This window comes from Hypanus sabinus, chromosome 11, assembly GCF_030144855.1.
Source record: "Hypanus sabinus isolate sHypSab1 chromosome 11, sHypSab1.hap1, whole genome shotgun sequence".
Taxonomy (NCBI): domain Eukaryota; kingdom Metazoa; phylum Chordata; class Chondrichthyes; order Myliobatiformes; family Dasyatidae; genus Hypanus; species Hypanus sabinus.
This window is the reverse complement of record NC_082716.1, coordinates 75,901,165-75,919,661: the sequence shown is the minus strand read 5'-3', so window position 1 is coordinate 75,919,661 and position 18,497 is coordinate 75,901,165. Positions and strand designations below refer to the sequence as shown.

The 18,497-nt window shown below is 41.4% G+C and overlaps 1 protein-coding gene across 9 annotated transcripts in view; it reads left to right on the top strand.

The window, feature by feature from the left end:
- nos1apa (nitric oxide synthase 1 (neuronal) adaptor protein a) overlaps positions 1-18,497 on the top strand; it is a 479,658-nt gene that overhangs the window by 335,715 nt on the left and 125,446 nt on the right. The gene's annotated exons all lie outside the window — the stretch shown is intronic.

The following is an 18,497-nucleotide window of genomic DNA, read 5'->3' as shown; positions in this document are numbered from 1 at the left end:
GTGAAGTCGTTGTCGGACAGGGTGACGGAGTCCAGTTGTGGGGCTGGCAACTGGGCTTCACCCAGGGAGAACATCTGAAAGGTCTCGGCGTGGACCAGTCTCTACTTCGGCAGGTCGACCAGTAGGCTGTGAACCCGCAAAAAATCCAAGCCCAGGAGCGGTTCGGCTACGGCGGCCAGTGTGAGGTCCCATGCGAACTGGCTGGAGCCGAACTATAGCTGCACCGTATGGGTGCCATAGGTCCTTACTGTGCTGCCGTTCGTGGCCCTCAGGGTGGGACCCGGTGCCCTGTTGCGGGTGTTGTAACTCGTCGGAGATAAACGCTGATCTTGGCTCCGGTGTCGACCAAAAAATGGCATCCCGACTACTTGTCCCAGACATACAGGAGGCTATCCCGATGGCCAGCCGCCATAGCCATCAGTGGCGGCTGGCCCTGGCGTTTCCCGGGAACTTGCAGGGTGGGCTACAGCAGCAGGCTTCTGCGCCCCACCGCTGGTGGTAGAAGCACCATTGTTCGTTGGGCTCCTCACCCCTCCCTCTGGGGTTAGTGGACTCTGCTGCCGGGCCTGGTCTGGTCTGCTGCTGGGAGCGTGGCCTGGTGATCTGTGCGACAGACGCCCCACTCTCCTTTTTGGCTTTCCACAGCAAGTCCCCTGGTCTGTCACCTTCCTGGGGTCGCTGAAATCTGCGTTGGACAGCAGCAGGCGTATGTCCGCAGGCAGCTGCTCCAGGAATGCCTGCTCAAACATGAGGCAGGGCTTGTGTCCTCTGGCCAGGGACAGCATCTCATTCATCAAAGCCGATGGCAGTCTGTCTCCCAAACCATCCAGGTGCAGTAAGCGGGCAGCCCGCTCACGCTGTGAGAGTCCGAAAGTCCGTATGAGCAGGGTTTTGAATTCCGTGTATTTGCCGTCCACTGGGGGAGACTGTATGAACTCCTCAACCTGGGCGGCTGTTTCCTGTTCACCACGTAGTAGTAACGTGCGTCATCAGATGTTATCTGCCGAATGTGGAATTGGGCTTCTGCTTGCTGGAACCACAGGTGAGGTCGCAGCTTGGCAGTTTTAACGAAACTGCATGAACAGATGCGGTGTCGTTCATCTTCAGCTCAAATATCGTTTGGGCCTTTGGGGTCACTAATTGTAGCGGTGTGCTACACGCAGTGCTGAAATAATGACACGGAGTCGATGAGCTGCAGTTGCAAAAAGAGACTTATTCGAACTTCGCGGCCTCGCTTTAAAGCCTTCCTGATTCCGCCCTCCCCGGGCGGGAATACTGTAGGAGGCACGTATTCACAGTCCCGTCCTGCGTGCGGGCTTTTCCCCTTGCTGGCGGACTTGGCGCCCTTTTTGGGACCGGCCTCAATGCCAGCGCGCGCCGATTTGTGAGCTGTTTCGAGTGCGCTGGGAAGTGGGTCGCCACATGGTAAAATTTATCACCCTGAGACTCCTCTGTTGCATCCAGAGCGTGTCCAAACGGCTGCAGACTGAGAAATTTTCCGTTCTTGTTTTGGATTCTCAGCGTCTGCAGTATTTTGTTCTTCTATCTCTATAAAGGTGCAGGTCCACCTTCCAATGAACAATCATCAAAATGGTGTCAGCTCCATAACAACAGCATCTACATACCAATATAGAGTATGCCAAACTCAAAGCAATTACCCTAAGGCTTTCCTGCTGGAAAATGGAATGCTCTGTGTTGAATATCCACTGGGAAGTTAGGATGTTTCCTGGGAATATACAACTTTAAAAATAATTATAAGGTTTTTGTGGTTATGAAATTCCTACAGTGATTTAAAGGAAATCCAATTTAACTGCATGATTTGGCCTAACTTATAACTTGTGCTTTGTCCCAGCACTGTTGCTGTGGCAACAGTATTTTTCAAGCCACGAACAAGGTCACTGTCCATTGAGAGAGCACTTCATGATATTAAAGATGAATCCACTTTTTCTGGATTCTAAGTATCATCAGCACCTTTAACACCCCTTAGCTCTATACTCGAGAGTGTGGAACGATCCAGCCTTAGTTTTGGGGTATTTGAAAATAGATTAGATAGTTGAATGTGTAAAGATTATACCCAAAAGTGGCCACAAGACTCAAAGAAGGTAGTGGAGTTTGTGCTGAATGCCACTGACATGGTAGTGCAACCCTGGTCCTTGTCTTCAAATAGCTGGTGTATATCTCCTTTATCTCCAGCAACTCTTGTATTCACTTCTGATTTCCAGAAGACACTGTGTTATTTAGGTTTACATGTGGCATGAGATTAATGTGGTGGGCATTATTTCTAAGCAGGATGGAGGAATCGAGGACTAGAGATCAATGGGTATATAGGGGAAGTGAAGAATGACACGTGCGAATCCTTTATTACACAGTGTGTGGTTGGAAGTTGGACTGCCATGCCTGCAGATGTGGTGAAGGTTGGTTCCATGGCGGCCATCCATATGGAACTCATTGGTGGGGAGAAATTTGCAATAGTTACTATGTTGAACTAATGAGTTGCTCTGGTAGGGAGCAGGTATGGACACGATGGGCTGAATGTCCTCTTTTGCTGTATTCATTCTATGATTCTAAAGTGTACCAAGCAAAACCTAGATCACCAAGTGGATGGTTTTAAAAAAATGCAAGAAGGAATGGAGAGAAAGAGAATGCTTTCTGAAAATGACTGAATAGTCACATAGAGATTACCAGAGGCATTTGGATTTGAGCCTGAACTAAATCAGAAATCATAAGACCTTAAAACATACAAGTAGAATTAGGCCATTCAGCCCATTGAGTCTGTTCTGCCATTTGATCATGGCTGATCCATTTTCTTCTCAACCCCATTCTCCAGCCTTCTGCCCAATAAGGACATAATACATAGGAGTAGAATTAAATCCCAACTTGTTTTTTCATAGGGAAAAGGGAGAACAAAAGATGGTAAACAAGTTCCTGAATATCATTATTAATTTAATATCAAACGTAATAATTCTACAGATTTTGTTTGATATTGACTGTTGCACAATCAGTGTGTAACCTTGTCTCTTTCTTGTTTCTAGTTGCTCACCAACTTAGAGAAGTATTTTGTGATTGAGCTTTATGATCACGATTGGTAGTGTTTTGTGAAAACTGCAGTTATGGAGCATCTCCTTTGACCTGCTCTTCTCCCCTTGTGTAGGTAGTATTGTGGTAGGGCAGCAAAAAGGGGAAAACAGTGAAGAAAGGATCATGGCTGCACGCAGGAGAAATGGAAAATTGGTGACATCATTCATTCCTCCCTCTTTGGTTTTTATCACAAACCTCATCCCTCCTCTCCCGCTCAGTATGCTCACCTTTCACCTCACATTCCCAGCTGAAGGAAAAAGCCCATACAGAGAGGCAAGACAGATGTCTTGGAGGCAATATTGAAACCATTCCTATTTGAAATATTACTTTCAAATTTTGGAGTATGATCCCATAAGGTAAGGAAAAATTGACCACTAAATTATTTTTATCTGGAAGGGAGTATTTGACTAGGAAATTAGCAGTGCTTTACCATCATTTCTAGTTTAGACAAATTGGATCTATTACCTTTTTTTGTCATTAAAAAAAATTGCAAATTAAAGGCAAAATTAAAATCAGAAAGACAAGAGAAAATCATTTACTAAAAGCCTGTTAGGTTATATAAAGCAAAATCCAGGCATGAACACTGGAACACAAAATCTCAGTAAGTTTTAAAATAATATACAGATCTTGGCAAAAGATGGAATTCAGACTTGTTAGTACCATAGCAAGGAATACTGCGATTAGGTTTGGTAAAAGGTCTTCCCAGTCTGATAACTATTACTACATTTTGCATTTCCAATACAATTACAATTGAAGTGCTGTTTGATCTTGTATATATTGCCCTTTAACAAACAGTTCCTTTTGAGGAGATTTGATTTGCTTTGATGAGGTCTTCAGTTTCAGTTTGATCAGATGTGTCAGACAACTACAAAAAGAATAATAAACCTCTCTCTGTCTTTGAAGAGCCTTCAAGCATTTGAGGTGAAAGGGCTAATAAAGAGAATGTAGATCTTTAAAAACTTTTTGTTCTCTTCTCATAAACTGTCTGCTCCCTCTGCTGCACCATACTACATGATCACTGGATAATTTGTTCCACCTGGGCTAAAATTGAGCTGTTTTGCATCAATGTGAAGGAGCTTGACAGGAACCTTAGTGTTCAAGGTGCGGTATAATTTGAGTTATGAAATTAATTAATGAATTAACCGACACAAAATGCCTGACAAAGTGGACCGTGCTCTCTGAGAGGATGACAAAAGCACATTCTACAGTTACTTTCAGAAAGGTCTTGGATAGAAAGCAATGCGTGGATTGCCGTCTGGATGTGTCAAAGCTTGGAATGGCAGCTGCTCTGCACGAGACCCAAAAAACCGCAGAGGGTTGTGAATTTTCAAGTCTAACATGAAAACCAGCCTCCCCTCCGTTGACATGGTCTACACTTCTTGCTGCCTTGGGAAAGCGTCCAACATAATCAAGGGCCCCTCCCACCCTGGTCATTCTCTCTTCATTCCCCTCCCATCAGGCAGCTACCACCGGTACCACGTACAGCATCTATCCATTCTGTTATAAAACTCTCAAGCAGACCTCTTAGGCAATGAAGATGAAATCTCAATCTCCCTCGCTCTTTATTAATCTACCTGCACTGGACTTTCTCTGCAATCTAACACTATATTCTAGATTCTGATTTTGGGTTTACTTTTGCATTACTTCAACATACTTTGTATTGAATAATCTATCAGGATTGCAAGCTTTTCACGGTATCTCGGTGGGTGTGACAATAATAAAACCAACCAGTGTTCAGGTACAGCAAAAGAAGATAGGAATGGGACTAATTGGAATTCTCTCCAGATGTACTGACACAGGCGTAATGGCTGAGTAGCATTATTGCTTATCAGGTGATGCAATTTGTAAAACTACACAGATGCTGCACCTTCTGGGAATTTTATAGATACACTTTTGAATAGTTCTGATCATAATAACTGAAAATGGCAGCTGTTGTAAAGTTACCACAGGATGAAATTTAATCCCACTTTGAAAAATTCCGAAGTATTTTCTGTCATATTCCTGTGTAGTTCAACAGCATTGCAAATTGCAAGGAGGTTTTGAAGTGCAATTTAGATCAGCCTCTGAAGCATTTCCACATGCAGACACCAGTTTATGATCACTGACCAACAGCAAAAATTCAACCTTTCATGCCCCCATTCTTCAGTTTTCTTTTAAAAAATCAATTCTGATATTAATTATCTTTTTTTTAAAAAAGAGAAATACTTTAGGATGTAGCACACTCTGAAGGGAGTGTCAGAAACACAGATTGGAAGTCTTGAGCAGCACACACAGAGTGCTGGAGGAGGGTGTCACAGTACCGTAGAGATTAGTGCGACACTGTTACAGCTTACACTGTTGCAGTTTGGAGTTCAATTATGGCGCCATTTATATAGAGTTTGTATGTCCTCACCGTGAATGTATGTGTTTCCTCTGATTTCCTCCTATATTCCAAAGATGTGCAGCTTAGTAGGTTAATTGTCCTGTGATTAGACTAGGGTTAAATAGGTTGGTTGCTGGGTGGTGTGGCCTATTGGACTGGAAGGGCCTGTTCTGCACTGCATCTCCAAATAAAAATAAGTAAAATAAAATAAATTCAGCAAGTCAGGCAGTGAGGAGGGAAATAAACAGTTGATGTTTTGGGCTGAGACCCTTCATCAGAACTGGAAAGGTAGGGAACAGAAGCCAGAGAGCTGATACTGAATTGGGGACAGCTTCGCTCTGTCCACTGCAAAAGGCCAGGATCTCCTGGTGACCACCCATTTCACATTCGCATTCTGACATATCTGTCCACGGTCACCTCTACTGCACAATGAGGTTGGAGAAGCAATACCTCATACTCTGTCCATGTAGTTACCCATCAATGCACGGCATGAACTTTGATTTGCTGAACTTCGGGTAATTTCTCCCCCTTCCCTCCTTCTCTCCTTTTCCATTCCGAATTCTGGTTACTCTCGCACCTCTTCTGTCTTCCTCATCTGCCTATCAACTCTCTGTAGTACATCTCCTCCCTCCCTTTCTTCCATGGTCCACTACCCTCTCCAATTAGCTTCCTTTTTCTTCAGCCCTTTTCCTCTTCCACCTATCTCCTCCAAGCTTTTTCCTTCATCCTCCCTCCTCCATCTACCCATCTTCCACCTCACTTGGTCTCACCCATCACCTGCCAACTTGTACTCCTTCTCCATTCCCCACCCTTTTATTCTGGCTTCTGCCCTCTTCCTTTCCAGTGTCAGTGAAGGATTTCGGCTCAAAGTATCGACTGTTTATTCCCCTCCGTAGATGCTGCCTGACCTGCTGAGTTGCTCCAGCATTTTGTGTGTGCTGCTGAAAGGAATGTCTTATGCCTTGCCTGTGAGATGAATTTTTTGGAACTTCACTCTGTTTGCCCTAGTATAGGAAGGATGTGGAGAGGATGCAGAAGAGGTATCCAGGGTTCTGCATGAATTAGAGGGCATGTACTATGAAGAGAGATTGGATAAATTAGGCTTGTTCCCTGTAGAATTGTGAAGGCTGTTTATAAAATAATGAAAGACATGAATAGAGTGCATCAGATTCAGAATCACATTTATTATGTGAATTCCTACATCTGCAGATTTTCTCTTGTTTGTGATTAAAGGAATAACAAGATAACGTTCATGCAGAAGGAACTTTCTGAATTGTTAAATGTGTGTACCTCTTCCCCGATGGTAGCAATTAGAAGAAATAGCTGCTATCTTTTTTTTACTAGAGTTGAAAGGTCCAATGCAAGAGGGCATGCATTGAAGGTGGGAGGGGGTAAGTTCAAAGAAGATAATTTTACACAGGGAATGGTGAGTGCCTGGAACGAATGGGTTGCTAGGTGTGGTGATGGAAGAGACTTTCTAGAGGCTCTAGGATAGGCACGTGGCTATGTCGAGAGTGGAGAGATATGGACCATGAGCAGACAGAAAGGATTAAGTGTCTTTATTTAATTAGATTGGCACAACATCATTATCCAAAGGGCCTGTTCCTGTGCTGTACTGTTCTACGTATTGCCAGCAGAGGTTAAACGTAGTTCCAAAGGCCTTGGTACATGTCTCGATGATGCACTGCAATCAATAGTACAAAAACCCTTATGGTGCATAGTCTTCCACAGCCATTAGGAAAGCTGAAAATGTCTTCATTATTGAATTGAATGATCTGTTTCTTGTACCTAGATTTTTGTACCCAGAAATCAGAAGTTTTCAAATAAAATGGGAGAAGTCTTTTATTTTGGTGGATCTGTGATTTTCTCCAGTACAGACAGACAGACAGACATACTTTACTGATCCCGAGAGAAATTGGGTTATTGATCATGCTTGCTTTCAATGATCTATGGAAACCTAAGCTAGACCATTGCTCAGTGTATGATGGTCGGCACCTCAAGCCTTCCACAGAGGTTCCAATTGAAGGTGCAGTTTACAGAACATTGAGCAACATCTCAGCATAACATCAAGCCTGAACTCCAGCCTAATCCACTTGTGTACATTATAGTAAGACAAACATGAATGTGATCTACTGTAGCGATCAGTTTCAGATACAGTACAGAGTCTCATTTTCCACAGAGCAATTGAAATGCTCACTGCACTTATCAACTTTTTGATGAGTTCAAAAGGAAATAACAGAAGGAAAGGATTTGGAATTGGCTGAAATTCGACAGAATGCCATTTTCTTACCTATAAAGTATGCATAATGGCTGTTCGAGCAAAATACTTATAGTTAAGCAATTAGGCTTCAATCACTTTTAAACTTTTAAACTTTCCCCTTTTTAAGTTTAGTATCTTCTACCACCCAGACTAGTATTTAAGCCATTTCCTTTAATGAGTATTCATCTTATCTATGGCATCTTTTCCAACCTCTTTGAAACATGAATAAACTGTGTTTACTTGCTGATATTAATGGGACCAGCTGCCTTAATAGATGAATAAATCACAGAGAGAGGTTCCTGCGGCATTCATGGAAAAAGAACTGGATTAATGCCCTCTAAGGCAATTCACTTATCAACTTTGGCCTTAATGGTCCCAAAGTCAAATCAGCCAGCCAGCGGGAGACAGAATTGCTTTCTATGTTGAGGGCTATTGCTAATCCAGTTTGGATATCAGGATATAACTGTGTATGAAACAATATATAATTCTGAAATGATTGAGACTGGGATGAAAAAGATCAAGGTGGATGATTTTCGTCCTGATAGACTGAAACATGACCGTGTCAGGATCCAGACAAGTACACCCTATGATTTCCAGAGACACCAGACAAGATATCATTCTTGGAAAATTGTGCTTGAGAACCTCTCATGAGTTGATCCTGCTCATAGAGCATGTGATAGAATCCTGCTGATACCTTGCTCTGGCAGTGGTACACAGGCATCTTCAAGGGTGTGGAAGACCTTCAAAGAATATAAAAGCCCAAAGCATTCAAGACCTTTGGCCTCAACAATGGAGGGAGTAGGTGTTACTGATGGGGTGCTTTGTTGGAGATGGTCTCAAGCTTGGAACTGTATTCCTGATGCGTCATATGTAGATGGTGGGAGGGCTCTCTAAGATGGGGAGTGAGACATTCAGCCCAGGAACCCGTCTCTTACCTGATGTAACTGGCCTATTTAAGCATCTAGTCGATGGTGAGCCCAAGATGGGGATGGTGAGTGATTCAGTGATGATACTATAATGAAAGTTAGTTAGCAAATGCTAATACATGCCTGGTAGGAATATAATAAGCAGCTTACAAGCCCATGCCTGAATGTTACTGTATCTGGACGGGGACTGTTTCATTATCTGAGACGATGTGTTTCCCTCCATTACCACAATAATTGCCCTTCATCAGTTATTGACTACAAAGTACTTTGGAACATTCTGAGCTTGTGAAAGGAAACTTATTATAACTGCAAGGTCCTTTTTTCTATCAGCATGAACCATGCCTGAGGAAATCTGTATTAGTAAGGAATTGAAATATTGAAAGGCTTGATGACAGAATTCGTCTACATTGTACGGAATAAAGTGTATGAAGCTAAGAGTCTGATGATTAAATCACTTCCTTATTTTTCACTCTCCTCCTCCACACTACATACATCATATTCTTTTTCTACTGTCAGCATTGTAAACAAATCATGCAATTGTATGAACCAGGAGCAAGTGTGGAGCCATTCAGTGCCTCAAAGCCACTTTGCTGATCTAATTTTAAACTTAACTCTGCATTACCATCTCCTCTGTGATAACCATATACTCACTCAGATCAGAAAGTCATTTAACTCTACCTTAAAAATATTCAAAGGTTCTGCTTCCATCTTCCTTTGTGGAGGAAAGTTCTAAAATCCACATTGTAATCTGAGAGAGGAAACTTTGCTTCATCTCTGTTGTAGTTGTAAATGGGTGACCACTTGTCTGTAAACAGTGACACTAATTCTATATACTTTCACCAAAGGAAATATTCTATCTATCCCACACCCTGCCAAAGTTCATCAGAATCTTATATGCTTTAATTGTCCCGTATCGCTATTCTAACTGCCATTGGATACAAGCCTAACCTGCCCAATCCACAGAGAGTTGTAAAATGAGCGAGCTCCAACATGGGAACTGGCCTCCGTATTATCCAGGACATCTTCAAAGAGTGATGCCTGAAAAAGGTGGCATCCATCAATAAGGACCCCATCACCAGGTTCTCATTGCTACCATCAGGGAGGAGCAGCAGAAATCTAAAGGCACACACTTAACGATTCAGGAACAGCTTCTTCCCCTCTGCCATCCAATTTCCGAATCGACATTGAACCCATGAACACTAACTACCTCACTACTTTTCTATTTCTTAGTTTTTCACTACTTATTTCATTTAACTATGTAATGTACTATACATATTCATACTGTAATTCACATTTTTTCTATTATTTTGTAATGCATTGTACTGCAGCTGCAAAGACAATAAATTTCGCGACATATGCCTATGATATTAAACCTGGTTCTCATTCTAATTCTGATTCTGATTCTGATAAGACAACCTGCCCAATCTGTCTTTGTAAGGCAACCTGCCTGTTCCAGCAATAATAGTCTAGTAAACCTTCCATGAAATGTTTCCAATCCATTAATATCTAATTAATATCCATTAATAGGCTAAAAAAGTTTCTTTGCATCTCTGTTCTGAATGGGCACCCTTCAATCCTTAAGTCATGCCCTGTCATACTAGACTCCCCCACCATGGGAAACAACTTTGCCACATCCACTCTGTCCATGCCTTTTAACATTTGAAATGTTTCTGTGAGGTCCCCCCTCATTCTTCTAAACTCCAAGGAGTACAGTCCAAGGGCGGTCAAACATTCCTCATATGTTAACCCTTTCATTCCCAGAATCATTCTAGTGAATATTCTCTGAACCCTCTCCAATGTCAGCATATCCTTTCTTAAATAAGGAGCCCAAACCTGCATACAGTACTTCAAGTGAGGTCTTACCAGTGCCTTATAGAGCCTCAACATCACATCCCTGGTCCTCTATTCCTCTAGAAATGAATGCCATCATTGCATTCGCCTTCTTCACTACCGACTCAACCTGGAGGTTAACCTTAAGGGTATCCTGCACGAGGACTCCCAAGTCCCATTGCATCTCAGAACTTTGAATTCTCTCCCCATTTAAATAATAGTCTGCCCATTTATTTCTTTTACCAAAGTGCATGACCATACACTTTCCAACACTGTATTTCATTTGCCACTTCTTTGCCCATTCTCCTAATCGATCCAAGTCTCTCTGCAGACTCTCTTGTTTCCTCAGCACTACTGGCCCTTCCACCTATCTTTGTATCATCAGCAAACTTAGCCACAAAGCCATCTATTCAATAATCCAAATTGTTGATATACAACGTAAAAGGAAGCGGCCCCAACACGAACCCCTGTGGAACACCATTGGTAACCGGCAACCAACCAGAATGGGATCTCTTTATTCCCACTCTCTGTTTCCTGCCAATCAGCCAACGCTCTATCCACATATGTAACTTTCCCATAATTCCAGGGCTCTTATCTTGTTTAGCAGCCTCATGTGCGGCACCTTGTCAAAGGTCTTCTGAAAATCCAAATACACAACATCCACTGCATCTCCCTAGCCTACTTGGAATTTCCTCAAAAAATCACATTAGGTTTGTCAGGCAGGATTTTCCTTTAAGGAAACCATGCTGAGTTCTGCCTACCTTGTATAATGCCTCCAGGTACTCCGTAACCTCATCCTTGACAATCGACTCTAACAACTTCCCAACCTTCGATGTCAAACTAACAGGTCTATAATTTCCTTTTTGCTTTCTTGCCCCCTTCTTAAATAGCGGAGTGACATTTGCAATCTTTCAGTCCTCCAGAACCATGCCAGAATCTATTGACTTTTGAAAGATCATTGCTAATGCCTCTGCAATCACCACTGCTACTTCCTTCAGAACACGAGGGTGCATTCCATCTGGTCCAGGAGAATTATCTACCCTTAGACTATTCAGCTTCCTGAGTACTTTCTCTGTCGTAATTGTGATTGCGCATATTTCTCTTCCCTGACACACTTGAATGTCCGGTATACTGCTGATGTCTTCCTCAGTGAAGGCGGATGCAAAATACTCATTCAGTTCCTCCGCCCTCTCCTTATCTCCCATTACAATTTCTCCAGTGTCATTTTCTATCAGTCCTATATCTACTCTCACCTGTCTTTACTCTTTATATACTTGAAAAAGCTTTTAGTATCCTCTTTGATATTACTTGCTAGCTTCCTTTCATAGTTCATCTTTTCCCTCTTAATGACTTTCTTAGTTTCCTTTTGTAAGTTTTTAAAAATTTCCCAATCCTCAGTCTTCCCAGTAATGTTTGCTTCCTCATATGCCCTCTGCTTTGCTTTTACTTTGGCTTTGACTTCTCTTGTCATGGTTTCATCCTTTTTGCATTCGAAAATTTCTTCTTTTTTGGAATATATCTGTCTTTCACCTTCCTCACTTCTCGCATAAATTCCAACCACTGCTGCTCTGCGGTCCTTCCTGCTAGTGTCTTTGGCCAGTTCCTCTCTCATGCCATTGTAATTTCCTTTACTCCAATGAAATACTGACACATCGGATTTCGGCTTCTCTTTCTCAAATTTCACAGTGAACTCAATCATGTTACAATCACTGCCTCCTAAGGGTTCCTTCACCTCAATCTCTCTAATCACCTCTGGTTCATTACACAATACCCAATCCAGTACAGCCGATCCCCTGGTGGGCTCAACAACAAGCTGTTCTAAAAAGCCATCTCGTAGACATTCTACAAATTCTCTCTCGAGATCCATTGCCAACTTGATTTTTCCAATCCACTCGCATGTTAAAATCCCCCACAATGATCATAACACTGCCCTTCTGGCAAATCTTTTCTATTTCCTGTTGTAATTTGTAGTCCACATCACTGCAGCTGTTAGGAAGCCTGTATATAACTGCCATCAGGTTCCTTTTAACCCTGCGATTTCTTAGCTTAACCCATAAAGATTCTGCACCTTCTGATCCTATGTCACCTCTTTCTAATGATTTAGTATCATTTCTTACCAATAAAGCCACGCCACCCCCTCTGCCTACCTGCCTATCCTTCCGATACACCGTATATCCTTGGACGTTCAGCTCCCAGAGACATGCATCCTTTAGCCATGTCTCAGTGATGGCCACAATATCATACCTGCCAATCTGTAGCTGTACGACAATATCATCCACCTTATTCCTTATGCTGCGTGCATTTAAGTATAACACCTTAAGTCCAGTATTTAGTACTTTTTGCTTTGATTGCACTGTAACTTAATTGCACTGCAACTCATCCCAATGGCTGCAAATTTGCCCCATCACCTGCCTGTCCTTCCTGACATCTTTACTGCTCACTATCTTAGATTTATTTTTGTTTCCCCCCTCCTCTGCTCTATCATTCCAGTTCCCTGTCAAATTAGTTCCCTTTTCACAAGACTCCCCTTTCACAAAGCTATTAGATTTTTGCTAAATACCTTTATGTGTCCTACTATAACATAATTAATAATGGGTTCTAAGATGAAGGGTCTCAGCCCAAGACATAGACTGTTTTTTCCATCCATGGATACTGCCTGACCAGCTGAGCTCCTCCAACATTTTGTGTATGTTGCTCTGGAATGCCAGCAGCTGCAGAATCTCTTGTGTTTAAGGTTGTAAGATTTTCAGTGGTTCAATTTAAGATCAAAGAATGTATACAGTATACAACCTGAAATTCTTACTCTTTGCAGACATCCACAAAACAGAAAAAAACCCAAAGAATAAACGGCTGAAACGTGAGAGCCCCAAAGTTCCCCTCCTCCTTCCACACACATAGATATAAAAAAAATCAAATTAACTACACAACATTTTTCTGTTTCCATATCTATTTGGAAAATAGAAAATGTAATTCCTTAATTCAGTTGTATGCGGTGTTCCCCAAATCCAGGGAATTTTAGAATCTGATTTACAGACTGCTCAGTGATTGTTTAAATTCACCAGAAAGGTGTTTTAACTATACCCTTCCAAAAGGAAGAAATGGCCATATACATTCAGAATACCCTTTTATCTAAATTCCAGCTGAAGTCTGCAATCTGTTGAAGTTGGAGCGGAGCTTTATATATTTATCCAATTATTTATTTCCTCCACCTCTTTCACACTCAAATTTCAGTTTATTGTTAGTCTTGTCATAATGTGCTCTCAAACACTGACCTTCGACACGCAGCCCCTGTTATGACTAGCTGCACTGCAGTTCCATTGTTCTGAAATGGACACAGATTTGACATTATTTGTTAGAGCTTTGGCTCCTCCAGATCAGTGTACAAGTGACTGTAGATTTGCCAGATTGTATGCATCAAAACCAGACAGTAATAAAAGCTAAAATGCTGTTTGCTGACTTATCTACTTGTTCGACCACCCTACTAACTTTTTGTGATTTAAACACTTGACTATCTCAGTTCATCTGAACTTCATTCATTTTCTGTCTCTCTCTATTTTGATGAGAACCTGTGTTGATTCCTCTTACTGAAGTGCATGACTTCACTTCTCAATGCAAAACTGTGTTTGCCCAGACCCTCAATCAATCTATTTCCCATTGCAGAATCACAAAGTCCTCCTCACAACTTGTACCATCAGTGTAGAGTATCTCCCAGGCCAGAACCTCGAAGAACTAAGGAAAATAAAAAAACACAGATGCAAGAAATCTGGAAGAAAAAAGAAAAATGCCACAAAGTAAAAAAATCATGCAGCATCTGTGGTTAAAAAGTAAATGTTTCCATTTTGAGTCCCTTCATCAGATGACCAGTACTATTAAAGGTAGAAGCATTGGCCACAAAATCAGTCTATCTTCAGTTGGCTGGAGTTGGAACTGGCTTGGCAACTCCCGGGCCAAGGAAGGCAAAAGATCAGTTGTGGGTAGGGGTTAATTGTGTGCCTTGTCAGCAACCAGTAATCTCTGTTGGAAAGTGCTAAGTGGACCAAGCATGATTGGGTTTGGTTGTCGCATCTCTCAGAAACCGATTCGTGTCTACACTCAGATAATAGGAATTTGTATGTGGAGAGCTCTCAGCAAACCAGCATCCATGGGGTGCAGGAAAACAAGTCAGAACCTTCAGAGGGGACGAAGAAAAATAATATTGTTACCTGTTGAGGAGCTCAGCTATGAATTAAATGGCACAAATGCAGAATTCCCTGCCTAAACCAGTAGTCTACTGAAATGTTTTAAAAAGCCTTTCATCCAGGCTTTTACCCAATGCCTCTTAATGTATTTCTTTTTGTGTCAGCACCCATTCTTGATCTGATTACCTGACTGTAAAAATATTTTGGGAATGTTTTTGAAGCTTAGTGCATGATTTACATGAAAATTCCCTTCATTGTTGCATAACAGTGCAGAGCTGGATAATGATAAGCTTAATAGTAGCTTATTTCATAATCATTGTTGTTCAAGTGTTTAAGGTAATTGATAGTTCAAAAATTTGTGAATTTCTTAATATTTTACAGCTTTGTTTTATTAAGGAAGGCTTCCCATTGTCCTTATAACGTATAAAAGTAAATTATTTGGATAGGTTACATTTCTCTGCAACCACTATGTAAAGAGAATAAATTAATTGGCCTCTACAGTATAATAGAGCAACAATCTGCTGGTCATAACAGTGTATGAATATCGATATTTATTTCATATCTCTGTACCAGCTTCAAGTATTTCCATAGTAGATTAAAGGCAATTGGAACCACAATGTAGTGTTTTTATGCAGAAGAAATTTTTGTATTTGTATAATTATAATTAAGTAATTTGTATATATAGATACATTAAATACACCTGCAACAGATATGATGTCATCTGGTCACTTAAAGGGTATCAAGTTCCATTTCATCAGTGCAGTTTGAAAGACATATTATTCTCCATTTCCTGGGTAAGAAGTTCCTAAAATTAAAGAGAGATCATTAATAATAAAAAATATGTGTTGCCATTCAGTGCCTTATCACGCCTGTCCAAAGTAAATTACTTCTGATCCAAACTAGGAAACTGTCAGTAATACATTACCGAGTACTGATTTATCAACCTACAGCCATCAAGTCTCAGTTTACTGTTCAGTTTCCATGGTATATAAAATTAGTTTTCATTTTCTGAGCGGCTGGAAGAGCTGGCAAACTCTTGGCCCACTGTTTTCAAAGCCTGAAGAAAGATTTTTGAATGCATTTGATTATATTAAGTATGTGTTGGTACAGGGTTATATGGATCTCAGCTTGAATTAAATTACTAACAAAGAAACTACCTTTTCTGAAGCATTGAGGTAAATAACCTTGGATAGTTAACTATTCACTCAGTTTTGTGGTATGTGACTGCAATTATAAATAAGGAAGAAAAGTAGGGAGAAAGATAAACCAGCTGAAAATAATAGATTCATTCAGATCATAAGACATGGGATCAAAATAAAGCCATTTGTTTCATTAATCCTTTTAACCACATTCTCCTGCCTCTTGCCTTTCCTAGTCAAGAACCTATCAACCTCAGCCTCCAGAGCCATCTCTGACAATCACTTCCAGATTCATCACACTCTGGCTAAAGAAAATGTTCCTCATTGCTGTTTAAAAGGGATATCCTCATATTCTGAGGCTTTGCCCTCTAGTCCTAGGTTTTACTACTATAAGAAACAACATTGCCACATCCACTGTATCTAGGGCTTTCAATATTCAATAGATTTCAATATGGTCCCCACCCCCCCTTACTTCTAAACTCTAGTAGCGAATACAGGAATACAGGCCCAGAGCTATCAAACACCTCTCATATGTTAACACTTTCATTCCTGGAATCATTTCATGAACCTCCCCTCTGGACCCTCTCCAAAGCCAGTACATCCTTTCTTATATAAGGGGCCCAAACTGCTTACAGTACTCCAAGTGTGGTCTGACTGGTCCTTTATTATTAAAGCTTAGCATTCCATCCTTGCATTTATTTTCTAGCCCATTTGACATGATTGCTAAAATTTCATTGGTTTCCCTTACTACTGACATAAGAGACTGCAGCTGCTGGAACTGGGAGCAACCAACAATCTGCTGGAAGAATTCAGCAGCCGTTTTTTTTTTGCCAGGATGTCTATAAAATGGATCCAGCAGTATAAAGAAATAGGTTCCCACACCTCATTAGTACATTAGTATCAGGCATGTTTGGGTTTAGTGTCCCCTTTTCAGTTTGAAATTTGTAATTTCATCCTCGAGTACTCTTACCTTTTATTGTCGGCAACTGAATTGCAAGTCTTTCTGTAGAAATCGACAGTTGTAACATTAATAAAAAAAACTTCATTTTCCTTGAGGCTTGTTCACCAACACTATGCACCCCTATTCAACATTGATACCTGTTAGAATATATCATTGTCCAACTAAGATAGCACAAAGACACGTGCCCATATCAACCAGGCTGTGACGGGTTCCAATGTCATTGTTATTCCTCATTGTGCCTTGTAGAACATCGGGCGGCAACCTCGACATTTCTTTAGCATTTGTCTGCTTTCTTTTACAAGGCCGACTTGCTAGTTTGACACTCAACCTAGCACAGATGGAAGGCATGCAAGAAGCCAGCTGGATTTGAACCCAGGACCACCCGTCTCCAGGTCCGGTGTGGATGCCACTACACCACCGGCCAGCTATGGTTCCAATGACCATTGCAGTATCACTGTAAAGCCTACTAACTTAGTTGCTTTCAGATAAACCGTGATAACAGAAACACTGCCTCAAGAAAATCAATACTGAAGATCTTAAGCACCCTACAGTGAATCCCCATCTCAGACAGTGCCTTAGAAACAAATAGGTCCATTAGAGTGTATGCCATAGTTAAGCAACAAGGATTCATTTCCCCATTGCTTTCCCCAAACTTTCTTGCCAGTGCACTTCACCTCTAAAAAGTTTCTCGCTGGAATTAAGCTATCACCTCTAGAACCAACAACACACACAAAATGCGGGTGGAACACAGCAGGCCAGGCAGCATCTATAGGGAGAAGCACTGTCGACGTTTCAGGCCGAGACCCTTCATCAGGAGTCCAAAATGTGACCACTGCCCATAAATTTGCAGCCATTTCTTAATGAAAATAGATATCTTTGAAGAAGTTCACCTGCAATTCTACGGCCATCTTGTGGAAAATAATGTGAAAATTAATACCTCAAACCTGGCCAGAGCTCCTGGTCTTATGAGGACAGCTGAGGTCCCCACCTCTGAGATTTGGACAACTAGTATCAGTTACATCAAAGTACTGGAAATGCACCACCAATGCCGACTCTGCAAAATGCTCCAACTCAGACAGCGGAATAAGCAGAAAAATATTAATGTCCTCTCCCAGACTAATGTGCCCAGTATTGGGGCCTTAATTATATTCTGTTGGTTCTGTTGTGCGGACTATATCATATGTACAGCATTAAGAATGTGTCAAAATAGACTTCCGTTTCTGAGCTCCATCATGTAAATAACCAAATGGACTGAAAGACCAATTCAAGGACTTGTTTAAAGCCTCCTTGAAAATGTATAACTATCCCCACTGTTCCTTGAGTATCTCTGGTCCATGACCATTCGAATGGGGAAAGGTCATTTAAGATGATATGAGAATTCAAGCCCAGAGTTATTGGAAAGACAAACCACCCACTATGCTTCCTTGTCCTACCTGTGGCAGAGTCTGCTGATTTCCCATTGGCCTCAGGATCTGAGGGCACAACCTCAGAATAAAGTGGACATCTCTTTAAAACTGAGATGAGGAAAGATTTCTCCAGCTAGAGGGGGATAAACTCGTAGAATTCATTTCCAGAGGGGTTTGTAAGTCATGAATTTGGGTGCATTTAAGACAGAGATTGATAGATTCTTTAAAGTGTTTAAGAGTTACAGGGAGAAGAGAGAAGAATTTATTTTTTAAGCTCAGCCGTAATTGAATGATGGTGGCAATTCAATGGGTCAAATGGCTTAATTTGTGCTTCTATATCTAATGGTCTTATCAGCT